Consider the following 14,890-nt stretch of genomic DNA (forward strand, 5'->3'; position numbering starts at 1 on the left):
TATAATGATTGTATGGGACATACAGTAAGCAACTTAATAATGTATACATGACGGCGATAACAGCAAATTAAAAGCAGGGTCATCAACATGTTCATTTTATAACATTAAGCTACTACAAAGTGTCCCCCAACGGAGCCTGTGTGTAAACTTGTCTCAGGTTTAGTGTACAGGGAACAGTGGGGGTTTTATCCTAACTAACCTATCCAATGAACAAAATCAGATATTGAAATAAATTGTATTTATCCTGGTGAATTGATGTTTCCTTTCTGCTATAAACAGTTGGAATTCACAGAGGGAAAGAGTGCATACATATATGAGTTTGTTGTTTTCCTTCTAGATTAAGTGCCAATTTATTGTCATTTTAAACAGCAAAATCCCTAAAGTAGTGGCATAATCTATTGAGTTTAAATGAAGAAGTTAAAATGTTGAATACATTCAAAATACAGTAAAACAACCCTCATCAACTCGATGAATGTCAAACTTATTTGAACTGATGCAGTTTTGTCAGGCTTTAATTGTTTAAAATATGCATTATAAATTCTATTGAGGCTTGCATTCCGTGTTCACACTTCTCTTTCATCTGGAGATTTTTTTAACTTCAAACAAGCCTAATTTGATGCTCATTAAAATCACCGTGAAACAGCTATTACAGTGGTACTGTATAGCTATTGTCAACTTCACTTCTAAAGATGCACACAGAATTGAGGTTGTTATGTAGGACAAAGAAGTTGCATACTGCCTTTGTTGCCCCTTATATAACCTCTAGAAATACACATCTTATTTCATCTAAGGGAAAAACTGGAAAAACTCTATTTGTTTATTTGTTCCAGATACTGTAGGCAGAACAGTTGAGCTCACTTTAAAGGACAATGACTGAATAAACAAATGTACCATATAATCTTGGCTTACAATGTAATTGGTCATGCTGTGCTGATATGGGTTTTTATCAACCTACAAGATGATTAACATATGAATTTAAAAACTGTCTTTTAATTTAACACCACCACAGATTTGTTATGCATCTGTCTATTGTTTAAGGAAAAGATAATTGTGCAGAAGACACTCTTTAAATTGTTGAAAACATTCGTCAACACCGTTTAAATTTCCATAAACTGTTGCACACTTGAGGGAGCCATGTTTCGTCTAGGAACATCACCCATTTTAGAATAAAATGCTTCTGAATGACATGGATATATATATGCAGGGTGCGATTTGTAGGGGGGGATGGTGAGGATTTCCCCCCCTCTGGTTTTCCTATCCCTACCTCTGCTAAATTATTTTTATCTCCGGTGGGGACAAGGATTTCCCCCCCTTGATAGCGATGAATGCAACTTAACTGCTAGACTACTTAAACTCTTGAAATCTAACGATCTTCACTGTCAGAGTAGGCTATTCAGCAGCCTTCTGGCAGACTGCGCATATTTCGGAACGTCATCGAAAACAAAAACATTGTAACATTTTAGTGCGGGAACTTTGCAGGAAAAACAGCGCTGATGCAAACATGAAACGCGTTCAGAGCAGCATATCGTCCTACTTTACGGGACCAAATAATAAAACAACGAAATTAACACCTGAGAGTGATAGCGCAAGAAATTCGCTGGAGGTTGGCGTTCATGTAGGCCTGCAGGATGATTCCCAGCCACTTGATGAAAGAAACGCCGATGTTGCTAGCGACTCTGAAACGCATGTGGTAGGAGGGTGCATTGAGCCGGGGCGCTTTGCTAAATGGAGAGAGGGTCGTGAGTGGCTAGCTGTCAGCACAGACGGGTCAGTCAAGTGCCAAGCTTGTTCCGACATCAGGGATTTAGGCCCACACACACAGGAAAGGCTTCATATAGACTCTGCCTTCATTAAAGGCATAAAAGCCAAAACGGCAAAAAAATTAAATGACAAAATCAGCAAGCACGGAAAATGTCAAAGCCATATCAAATGTATTGAAATTGTACAAAAAAGACAAGACGCCGCAATTGAAAAGGCAAATGAGAACAGTGCAGCTCTGTGGCGAAAGCATCATGAGCATAGTTTAAAAACCACAGAGTACTGCATTCGCACAGCTTACATGATCTTTGATCTTTTGAATGTACATGGTCTGCTACACTGACCTGTCATTCAAAATGCAGCCTCACCTGGTTGAACTGCAACAACTCAACGATGTTAACCTCGGTAACATGCTGCATTCTGACAAGGCATGTCGGAATATGCTGATGTTTATTGCAGAGAAAATGACAGTGCGTCTGGTGGACTTCCTTAAAAGCTCACCCGACAAGTTCAGCATTCTCATTGATGAGAGCACAACAGTTTCAAATAAAACATGTCTGATCATTTACATTAGAATTCCATTTGAAGGGGAGTGTTGCAATTTCTTCTTCCAACTTGCTGAGTTGCAGTCGTGCACTGGATCGGCGATCCGTGACACTGTGCTTCAGTGCCTTGAGAAGCATGGTATCTCAAAAGACATGTTGCGCTCCCGACTAATTGGGTTCGCGACGGATGGGGCCGCCGCTATGTTGGGCCGATACAAGGGGGTCGCCACACTCCTACGTGAGGAGATTAACCCCAACCTGATTGTCATTCACTGCATGAATCACAAACTAGAACTTGCCGTCCATGACACTGTCAAACAAATTACAGATGCAAGTCATTTCCAGATGTTCACTGACTCCCTGTACGCCTTCTTCTCTCAAAGTCCAAAGAACATGCGAGAGCTAGAGCTTGTCGCTTCCAATTTGGAGATGCAAGCTCGCAGGATAGGAAGGGTGTTTGACGTGCGCTGGCTATCCTCGTCTTGCACATCTGTGACGGCTCTTTGGCAAAGCTATCCAGCCCTGGTCAAACTCTTCGCGTCACTGGCCGAAGACACATCACGATCAACCAAAGACAGGGCCAAATGTAAGGGAATGCATGCTAAGATGACTCAGTGGCTTTTCGTGGTGGAGATGGCATTCGTAAAAGACGCGCTCGAAACGATGCAGGCCCTGTCCCTCTTTCTTCAGAGACGAGATGCCACAGCAATCACCGCTACTGCTGAGGTGGGCGTTGCCGTGCGGACACTGAGGGCTATGAGGAATGCCGATGGAGTGAACATACGATGTCTGAAGGAGGAATTGGGCAGTAAGCAAACATTTAAGGGGGTTAATGTGTCTCAGCCGAGTGACGGAGAACAGCGGAAGGCAGAGACCTTTCGTGAGCGTTTTTTCATCTCCTTGGCCGATTACATCCAGAGCAGGCTCAATGACAACGGCACTTATTCTGCGGCGGCTGCGCTGAACCCCTCAAATTGGCCCTCCGATGAAGATGAACGGTTGCTTTATGGGGATGACAAACTTCTGACCATTCATAAAAGCCTTGCTATAGCAGACACAAATATGCCCACACTCCTCAAAGAATTTCATGAACTGAAATGCAATGGTGTCACTGGGGAGACTTTGAAAAAAGTGCTCATCGCTGTCTCCACGCTCCCTGTGTCAACGGCTGAGTGCGAGCGTGGCTTTAGTGCGATGAACCACATCCTCACGGAAGAACTAAACAGAATGCACGTCTCCACTTTGAATGGCCTACTGTTCATTGGTGTCAATGGTCCAGAGGTGGCATCCTTTCCTGCGCACACATTTGCAGAATTGTGGATAAAAGAGGGCCGAAATGCTGCAGACAATGCCCCGACAGGAAAACCGAAAAAGCCACCACAAATTCGTCACCAGAGCCGACTGTTTACCTAGTCTAGTTTTCCAGACCTGTCCCTGAATTGTTGACAGCACGTTTTGCTATTTTAGTGAATTATTTAGTGAACAGGTGTATATATATAGCCTACCTTTTGCGTTTTTTTCTCCCTATGCAAGTTAAAAGTCCAATGTTCTTGTCTATGAATAAAAAATAAAAAACATCCCCCCCTCTGTTTTTTTGTCAAATCGCACCCTGTATATATGTGTTGTCTGTTTGCACATCAGATCTGTAAAAAGGGTTATTTTCACATCATAGTGTTCACTTGCAATCTTTTGGGGATTGTGAAAAATTATAGTTTGTTCAGTCTATGAAGCTATACTAACTATGGCACAGTGGTGCGTTGTGCTAAATGCTATCATCAGCATGCTACAATGACCATTTTACCATGCTGATGTTAGGTAGGTATAATTGAAACCATTTTCAACATCTCATTTTATCATGTAAGCATGCTAACATTTATTAGCACTTTACACTAAGCTCAAATGAGAGGAATCCTTGTCATTTGAAAATAGAGGAATTATACTGTTGACTTGATGATGGCACTCATAAAAGGTATATTTCAGGCTGGACCAAAGGCTGACTGATATTTCCATACCCTTCCAATGAAGGGGTGCCATGGTTACTACTTAAGCAACCATAACCATGACGTAATGGCAGACCAGTTAATGAATCACATAATGTGGTATCTCTCTAACCTTATTCTTAGGATATTAAAGTAATTATTGAGCTGCTCCTGGCTGGGCTTTTAAAAAGGTTTTGTAAACGTAGGTATTTTTTTTACCAACGTTTAAAAGCACATACAACTTTAAAAGCACAGGTCGTTGGCACCTCAATTAGCACTGCTAAATAGAAAAAATGCCCCAGGCTGAACCTCATTGCTTTGCGGCCCCTGTTTTTATACTTGTCCAAAACTGCTATTATTTTTAACACTATGTGTTTGTGTGTGTGTGTGTGTGTGTGTGTGTGTGTGTGTGTTTGTGTGTCTCTGTGTGTGTGTGTGTGTGTGTGTGTGTGTGTGTGTGTGTGTGTGTGTGTGTGTGTGTGTGTGTGTGTGTGTGTGTGTGTGTGTGTGTGTGTGTGTGTGTGTGTGTGTGTGTGAGTGTGTTTGTCTGTCTGTCTGTCTGTGATCAAGGTTAGCAAGAAAAGAGGATCAGAGGAATGAAGCAGATGTCTTTGTGCAGGTGATATCAGCATGGAGGCTTGCCATCTGTGTCTTTTGCAATCCTTTTCAAAAACTATTCTTGGTGTTTCACAGGTTAACACTTTGATGGGTCAACTAGAGGAGCTTCAAAGACCCAGCAGCACACAATCCAACCATGAAAACACCTTTGGGTGCTTTCAATGAGTCATATTCAGTCAATATGTTGTCAACCTTCAACTTCATAAAATGAATATTCTGAATCAGAAACAGAAAAGGGTACATTTTTACTCATGAAGAGTGTTACTGGTCGGTGGTGCATACAATACAATGTAAGAAAGCATACAAATACAGACACATTCAAATACCTTATTCTTAAAAAATAAATATGATCAAAGAAAAATGACAATGAAAATATTGAAGAGATACTGATACTATGAAAAATGTGCATAATATACATGTAGTATATACAAAACAGATATGACCTTGTCTTGAATAGCACACTTACTCTACTTGCATGTGCAGTTTTGAGTAAATACTTGAGTTCCAATATGGAAAAATGCAATATGCTGTCCCTTTTATAGGAATCTAACAATGGTTTAAAAAGTGTGTAACGCTGGACAAATTCACACATTTAACGATTGCCATCTCAGCTACATAATGGCAGTTATGCCAATGCTGTTGCTTCAGTAGGTAACGTTCCACTATGGCGGTATCGAATAGTAGCCACCATTAATTTCATAGGATTTTTTGTAATTCTGTAATGATTTGCAGACTAGCTAACTAGCCTACAGCGGCAATATTCACTTGCTATGATTGCACAGCAGCCATGTGCAATTTGAGGCAACACTAGACAGTAGAAATGTACTCACTGCATTTATGTTCACAATGTACAACATGCAGTGTACTGAGGGAAGTATCCTAATTCAGACATCATATATTTTGGTATGAATAGCAACAAACAATGTTCTTTCATCTATCAAATCTTTACCAAGCACATTTGGGATTTTCTCCACCAAAAAGCCAAACTCTGGGAATTTAAATAACAGGTCTACCTTTCAACATGAAGTCTAATGTTTTAAATGATGCTATTGAAAAAGTCTTAAAAGGGAGAAGGCCTATGAGCGAAAATGTTTAGCTTTAATCTAGTAATATGTTTTACTTTCTTTAAGACACAAATTAAGTGGTACAGCTACATATAGGTAACATTTGGTAAACGCCACACACCTCCAGATTTATTTTCAACTATGTGGTGTTCATTATATCTAAGGGATGTATTTTGCCAAAAGGTTTTTGATTGTGATTTTTTTTTTAACTTGAATGTTGCCATGTGTGAGACATGACGGATTGTTTTTTTCCTCAGCACTAATTGGTTTGAATCAGCATCCACCTCACAAAAGCAATGTTCATGAAAAGGGGAAAAGAATGCATCATGCTGCCTCTCTCATATTCTTCAGGGATATACAGAGTTTAGTGGAGTACAGAACAAAACAATGGTTGTCAGAACCCAACATAGCAGTTTCAGGAAATTGCAGTCCAACCTTTGGAACCAATCAGACAATAAGCAACCTTTTTTTAAAACAAACTTGGATCTGTCTAATTAGCTTTCACTCAGAGAGCGTAAACCAAAGCTGCATCCTCAGTGACATCCTTAAATCTGTGTGGCTTGCCAGTTTAACCGTAGACATTGAGAAATACAAAAGAAAAGAAGGGAAGCCATCTTTGTAACACTCTTTTCAGAGCAGGTAGTATGTAATAGTATGTTGCCTTCTTGTGATATGCAATATCCAGCCAATTTTACTTGATGCTTCCTGGTAAGGAAATGTTGTGTCGCTGTATTTCCTGGCTCACCTGCATTTCAGAGGGCTGCAGACCTTCCTTTGGCTCTTTTGGTTACCAAAGGTTTAAGTTAACTTCTGGTAACTTGTGTGACCTTCTTTTTGTTATAATTTGAAGCCAATTTGTAACAAGTCCGGGATCTGAACCTGGGATCTTTCTGATTACGCTCTGAGCAACGATTCTACTGCTCCTTAACTGTAAGACAATAGTTTTAAATAAATACAATTCCCTTTTTGTAATTTCAGTCTCTCAAATGTTACACAGCTGAAATGAAATGTAGTATTTATGTAATCTTTTGGATTGAATTTATCAGTTTGTATCATTTGTATGGATTCATCTTTCGCATGTATGTCATTTTGATTTGATTTGCTTTGCATGTATTTTGTATTGATCTGCCTGGTGCCATCAGCACATTGTCTGGACCTGTTGCACTCTGGTCTGATACATCTAACTGCCAAGAGCATCAAAGTAGCAGGAAGATGATGAGAAAGATGGAGGCCGAGGCACTTCAAGAGGAATAAGATAGACTGCTCTGTCCTTCATTTTAGTTGAGGATCTGATGTTGGTTACCTCCGAAGAACTTGTGCATCTCTCTTTCCTACATCATTGCTGTGGCAGCTCCTCTGTGCAAAGAGAAGGCTCTGCAGTTCCACACTGTTGCAACGGGTAACCACAGGCCTAGTGACCTGCCGTGAGAGATCGTCAGGTGTGCTGTGGGAAATTTTCCAATTTCACTTAATCGATCCAAAAAAATATTTTTTGGATGGTGTAAATTAAATCCAACAATGCCATGGTCCCAAACAAGCTTTAAAGTAATCTCCAAATGAAAACCATCACTTCAAAACAATACTATTTTGTTCGCCTGGGTAAACACACTAAGAAACAGGTACATTTTATGAGAAACATAACAGGTAGCTGCTTAGGAACTGAATTTGTAATCAAATTGAGAGATTCATCACTCAATTATCATACAGTATATATGCTGTTTTAGGTTTGTCATTTAGTAACCTTTTGGGTTATTTGAGTGCCACAGGATTTTTGTAAATTCTCTAAATGACCACATTAGCGGGGTGAAGGAGATTGAGAATAAGTGCAATGATAATGTTCTTTGCCAAAGCCAACTAGCTAAAGGTTGAGTGTGGTGAGTCAGCTGACCAGCAAGAGTGCTACAGAAAGCTACAGGGGATGGACCCAGCACTACATTAGCCCAGTGCTGGGGGTTTTGGCTGAAATTCCGAGCCGCAAGAGCAGCTAACTGAAGCTCCAGCTGAGTCACAGTACACTCACATCATGGCAAATCAATGTTAAAAAAAGAGGTGGTTCCCTTGTCTCTGCCATCCTGGATCAAAGGGAAAAACAAATCTACAAAAAAGATGAGCAGGGTAGACCCAAACGCAGGACACAGGAAATGTTCACAGAAAATAACTTTGATCACAGGCATGGTCAAGTAAAGGCAACATGTATGAAATAACATTATCAGACAAAGACTAAACAATAACCTGCTCTTCAATACAAGCAGAACTGAAGAGGGGATAAAGTGCAGGTGTGCAGAGGGTCAGGTGGTTGCAGAACTAAAGAGTACCCTGACCTGATCCTATCTCTCCGTGTCTAATCACCTGCAGCCCCCTGTGTTTTTGTCCACCCTCTCCAGCTCTGTCTTGTCAGTGTGATTAGTCCTATCAGTATATATCCCTGTCTTAGCTTGTGGTTGGTCATTGTTTCTGAATTTTCCTCACGTTGGCCACCTTGTTTTCTATCAGTTTTCCCCTTATCTTCACAGTTTGCTCCTTCTTTAGTTTAAATGTTTAATTTGTATATGTTTCACAATCCCTGCTCCTCTTAGTTTGATGTTGTTTTTTTTGTGTCAGTTTTATTTTAATAATGCTCACTGTTTGTTATTACCTGCCTCACTCTTTTGTATCCACACTGGATTTTTGTGGGGAAGTTGGAGTCAAACTTGGTAATGTGATTCAATTGTGTGAATATTTTTGTATTGTATGTGAAGGTTACCAGATTAATTGCGAGTGTTATCACATTAACGATGACAGCCCTAGCTCTAGAATACATTATACAATATAAAGACCTTAAATGCTTTAAACTTAAATATACAAAACAAGACTTATTCATAATTACTACACCTGAAATATAACGATAGGATAACCTACTATAGGAATCTTTTTTTAATTCTGATTATTCTAGTAACTGATAAGACCAATTTAATATATATATATTCATATTTGTAGAACAGGTGCCTGGGAACTTCATATTGTTGTCTTTAAACTGTAAAATATTAACAGAATACATTTCACTATATCGACCAGTGCACACATTAGATGTGGAATATAAAATTGCCATATTGGTATATACAGTAATTGCCACATGTCCAATAAAAATAGTGTAAACCACCTAAAATAATACATTTATAATGAAATATAAATCCTCCCTCTCCTGCTTTCTCCAGACAGTCCCTGAAAGGGCACTGGTAATGAATGTCGGCACTTTTAGAATATGTTTTTATTCAAATGAAGGAAAACCTATCCAAAATATTTTAGCATGATCAAGTTAATCTTGTGTCTCAGGGTCATGATATTTAGTCACAGAAACACTGAGTGTATTAAAGCTTCTCAGACTCATCCACATTTAGTGTGTTACAATACGTATTATAACAGTGCTGCAAATATTGGAAATGACTTTGGAGCGAAATGACTGGGCAATGATCCAATTCAATCACGTCAAGAAGTGAGAGTGCATACATATTCATGACTCCCCTTTGTTAGTCTTCCAAATAACTGAATTGGAAGTACAGGGGCACATAATTGTTTTTGTGCTGAGATTATTTGTTAACAATGACAATGTTTGCAAATGTGCTCACCATGAGCTGCAGAATGATATACTTTTCTGTGAAGAACCAATCACAAAGCCAAGAATCATTGTCAAGACAAGACGTGTGAAGTGAAACTCTGCCGTCCACAGGGAGGTTTAGCCGTTTTCGGAGGAGATTAATACTAAAAGCTGTTATAGATGTCCTGAAGAGTTCCCATAAGGCCATTCCAGCAGTAATCTGTTTCCTCTGTGTCAGGTTGGACATATTAAATTGAAAAGATTAATCTCGGCTGTTTGGGGTTGAGGTCACCTGTTTTGATTTTATTTAATATTTCCTCAATGTCATGTCACACTACTTTAAAGCCACGTTTCTCAGATAAACATCTGCGACAAGGCACATGTTCCATCAGCAATACCATTTATAACTTTCATGATGTTCAGTACAAACCAGCAAACCCCTGCTCATAAAGCCTCTTCTCCATCATGCAAATGTGAGATTGCAATATCCATTTATGAATATTAGCTCAGTGCTAATTGCATGTTTAGATTATACATGCAAATAACCTAAAAGCTTGTACAACTCTGCACCTGAGCTATTAGTCATAATTACATGGTTCCATGAATCCAGCTCCTTACTGATTTGAGCCGTATATTCATCCCTTTCACAAGAGATACTCCTCTAGGTAGTAGAAACTAGTCCAGGAGTTCAAAGCCACCAAAACCACTAATCCCAGCCAACACACCATAAAGGAATGATAGCCTTTTATAAATTATATTGACTGCTATTATATCAGTCAAACAATCAACAAAAACATATACTGAAATTTGGATAATATATAAAAAAATAAAGTATATAAGTATAAGTTGTTGAAGGATTGTGTACAATAAAAGTCCTTGTAGTCACTGAGTCACATCGTCATAGTTTGAGGCACGTCATCCTCCACAGCACAGGGACCCTCTGAAGACTCAGGCTCATGGTGAAGGCATGGTGACGCTCTCGGTGCAATCCATGTTGGCCCAAAAGTCCGGAAGCAATTGAAGGACACTATTTTGTTTGATTTCTAGCTAACGCCCTTAGCTTGTCCATTTCATTAGCCAGTGATCGAACGTTGCCCATGATACGAGAGGGGGGGACAGCATTTATCTCCTTTTCTCCTTATGTCTGGACCCAGTCCTCCTCCTTCATCTCTTCAGTTTACCCTGCTCCTCTGTGTCTTTCTCAAGATTTCAGTGGGGGTGGCCGTTGTTCCGACACATTTATGGTAGCCGACTTTAGCAATATTGTGTTATTACAAGAAGTACTTTGCAATATGAAGTGGTATATTTGGTTTGAAATCCTTCCCCACATTAGATTAATTTTTGTTGGCCAAAAATAAGATACATTTAAATAATCAACTTGTACAAATAGGGGAACCTGCTCAAATTATTGGGTATGATTACATACAGTAAGTACATTTAGGTTTTAAGCCATGCTAGCCTTCCATTTACAGTAGCTATATAACTTTGATTCTATGAATAAAAATGTGTATCTGTCCACCATCTTGGTCCAAACAATACTAAATCCACTATATTATTACAGCTACATTATAGTCAGAGAATAAACTGCCCTAGGGTTGCAAACAAAAATAGAGAGAAACCACACTGACCAGTTCCAGTTCATGTTTTAAAAAAACATACTTTTTATAAAACAGATATATTTCAATACAAACTTTTCTTGACATTAAATTAATTGTTACTCAAAATCAAGCAATTGACATTTGTATAATTAGTAAATGTTTAATATCAATCTTAAAGGATTTTTCTAAAGCTTTAATTTTTTGTATTGACACAGGTATTTGTATCTCTATGAAGCCCAATCTTACTCAATAATTCATGTTTTCATTAATATCTTGAGTTGTTTTGTGATGATATGAAGTTTTGCCATTAGTCTTGAAGGTTGTTTTCTGAATAAATTAATATTGGCAAGCAGTCAATAAAAAAATAATGTGATTAGCAAGTGAATCTCTGCTAAAGCAGACATATCATGAGTTTTTCTCTTGGCTCATGGCCGAAATCAAACCTAAATTAAATCTGTGACTGATGAGTGGGTGTCACAGTAAAATAATATTAATTGTATTGGAAGAGATCAACGTGTAGCGTTGACTAAATACAGCCCAATTCCAAACCGACCCCTACATCCTCCCCCTACACACTTCCACTTCAATTGCGCTTGGAGGGTCCACCACACTGCGTGCCATTCTAAACTAACAAGTGGGGAGTGGGATTGGGTTATCAAGCCAACCAACGCTGTGCAAAATGAGATTGACATTTAATATTGTCATGTTAATGTTAACTTGAAGGTTACATTGCATTTTTGTACCATTTCATTGAAAAGTTGCAATGATGAAGTTTGGGATATTTACATGGAAATATGATTTGATTACTCCATTCCTTACATAGCTGCTCTTCACTCTAAAAGCTAAGCTAACTGAGGGCTTCCCGTTAGCAACATAGTGTTTCTACAAGCTAACTCACCAGTCCATGTAAGTCACAATAAGTAGTTCAAGTAACAATGACACGTTTAACTAGTAGCTGAAGAGTAAAGGTGTAAATGTATTGTGATTTTTATTAATTTTTTGTTATGCTCACTTTGAACACAGGCCTACAAGCAGCAGAAATGCTTTAAACCATTTTGACCTGTTATCCCATGACAACATTTAGTAAGTTCACTTTCTCAAGAGGTTAGCTTTTTACCGCTTCTTTCTTCTACCCCACTGTAATTTGATCCACAATATTATTTGACAACTACAGCTTTGCAGATCAAGTATATTGGAAAAAAGTATGACCAGTTTATAAAATATGACATGGAATATGAGGAATAGCTTTGATCAGATGCAACTTTTATAACTTTAATCAACAGCATAATACGTTTTAACATAAATTCCCTGGAACAAGATTTTCTGCTTGAATGCTTTTTTACTTAGTTTTAGACTAAACATTTACTGAAGTAAGACATATTAACTTTTGTCATTAACATTGACTTCCTGTCAGTTACTGACACATTAAAGAATGCCATTTTCATAATTTAATTTGTTTGAAATAAAAAATATAATAATTAAAATAATCAGTTTTCTGTGTTTTATAAGAACACATTTTATCCCCAGCGTCTATTAAGGAGCAGAATGCCCCGTGCTCAGCATGCTGCAATAGCATTTATTTCAGGGGCTTAGCTTATGGAGCGCTGTCCATGCTGCTGACTAGGTGTAGCAGAGTTGTAATTGTCCTCTCTCTGCTGAACACATTTCTGGTTCTACACTTATATTTATTGGAGAAAGCAGCTGTCTGTTCATATGGGGAATTCATATGGGGCTCATCGTTATCATGTCAGACAGTTCATAACAGATTTGCTAACTTGCAATTTTTTTCTACTGCAACAGCTATTTATTTCTTTATTTCCAGTAAACAGCACTGTGTTGACACCGAAGAAGTTGAAAAACATTTAAATAAAAGTGAGTGTTGATAAAATATGAACGAATTATTCTGTAAATCAATCTATATTGTATTTTGTGTGGAGCTGTAGTTCAGGGGTTTTATGGGCCAGATTTCTCTTTTATACATGTGGTCTACGTTATTGAAGTATATTTAAGTCACTTTTTAATGAAAGCTAAATGAAAGGGTGGAGTGGATAGATTTATCCTTCATGTTGTGCTGTTAGAGATTCAAACATTATATATAAACTGTCCTTGCCTGAAAAAAATGACATTGATGGTTGGTGTTGTTCCACAGGCCATAATGAACTATGATTTTTGCTGACATGCGACCTCTTGTTGTGATAAAATAATGATAATAATTGGGAAATTGCTTGTTACACAGCTGTAAAACCTCTCAAAGAGAAGGTCCTAAAATAACTCAAGGCAATGCGATGAGGTTTTTATAACCTACATTTATGGTTCTTTACTTTGGTTTTGAGAACAAATATCTGCAGAACTAATAACATTTGCATTGTTTAATTTCTACTTTACTTTGTGTCAATTTGAAATCTGTTTAAATGCATTTTAATTGTGAGTTTGTTTGCATGATACTCTAGCTCAAAACCCCGCTGTTCATCTGTACAGCGGAACACAGCCAATAGCATGATGGTATGACCATGACAGTACTTTTTGCTAAGGTGCATCCCGATGCACACCATGGCAAAGTGCACTATGATTAATAGGATGGTGCACTGATAATAGTCAAAAAGTGTTGAATGCTGGAGACTCCCTTCATACAACGATCCCCATCTTGGCTATACGTAACAGAAGTTGTGAATGTGGTGGCTCCAGGGGACAAAGCATTAAATAAAGGTTATTCATGTGTTTATTTTTCAGTATTCAGGTAATGTACCGCCATACTGGTGTCAACAAGAAGTCAATGTTTTTTAAGGTAGAACTCTTTGATGACTTGGTACCACGAGCAATCGGTGCAAGCTAACAGTGGCGATAGTACCTACTAGTGTGAGCACAGCTGCTGTGTGCGGTTTGAAACAACGCTACACGGTCAAATTTCACACGCTACTTAAGTGTTTGCAGTGTACAACATGGCAGTAGACCAAATAGAGATGCAGCATTAGTCATTTGAGCTGCCATGACTTAAGGAAAACTCACTTTAGAGGCAGACTAGAAAAAAACATGAATAATTTCAGCAATGATATTTTCACCAACTGTTACTGTGCCAATTGGGCTAAATCTTAAACACTTAGTCTTATTAAATCATTTAGTCAAAATAACTATTTTTAAACAACTTTAGGAATATTCATGCATTACTCTCGCTCTCTCTCTCTCGCCATAAATACCCTCCTTGAAACCTTTCTTAAACATATTCTTAACTGGTGCTCCTCCTATAGTATGCTTCACATGCCACGTACTGCCTGTTTATTTCTTTACTGCAACACACGGCGGTGTGTAACAAAGGCTGTAAAGATTGTATGCGGGAAATACAATCCATGATGACGTGGTTTCTCCGTCTTGTGAAAACATACTTTGATCTCACATCCATCTTCCCAATCATATCCACCTTTAACTGCCAGCCAGACGGAATACAACTGTGCTGGTGTATGTGCTGGGTAATTGGTGTACCATTTTGTCACCGTATGAATTATTCATTTCTGGTTGTTGATTCTCCAAGTTGTAGTTACCTCGTCTAAAATGGTCCATGGAGAGATTTATCACTTTGCCTGCTGTCAAACGAGAATATATTAAAGTGAGGTTTGTGGATCGCTTCTGTGATAAATGCCATATTTATAATGCCCTATAGGAGAGATGATGGCAGCTGATAATTTGCCTTCTTGATATCTGCCCCTATGCTGACTTTGACTCTGGTTTTCTCCGAGATAGATGAAATAAATAAATAAAA

The sequence above is a fragment of the Eleginops maclovinus genome, chromosome 5 (genome assembly GCF_036324505.1).
Source record: "Eleginops maclovinus isolate JMC-PN-2008 ecotype Puerto Natales chromosome 5, JC_Emac_rtc_rv5, whole genome shotgun sequence".
Taxonomy (NCBI): domain Eukaryota; kingdom Metazoa; phylum Chordata; class Actinopteri; order Perciformes; family Eleginopidae; genus Eleginops; species Eleginops maclovinus.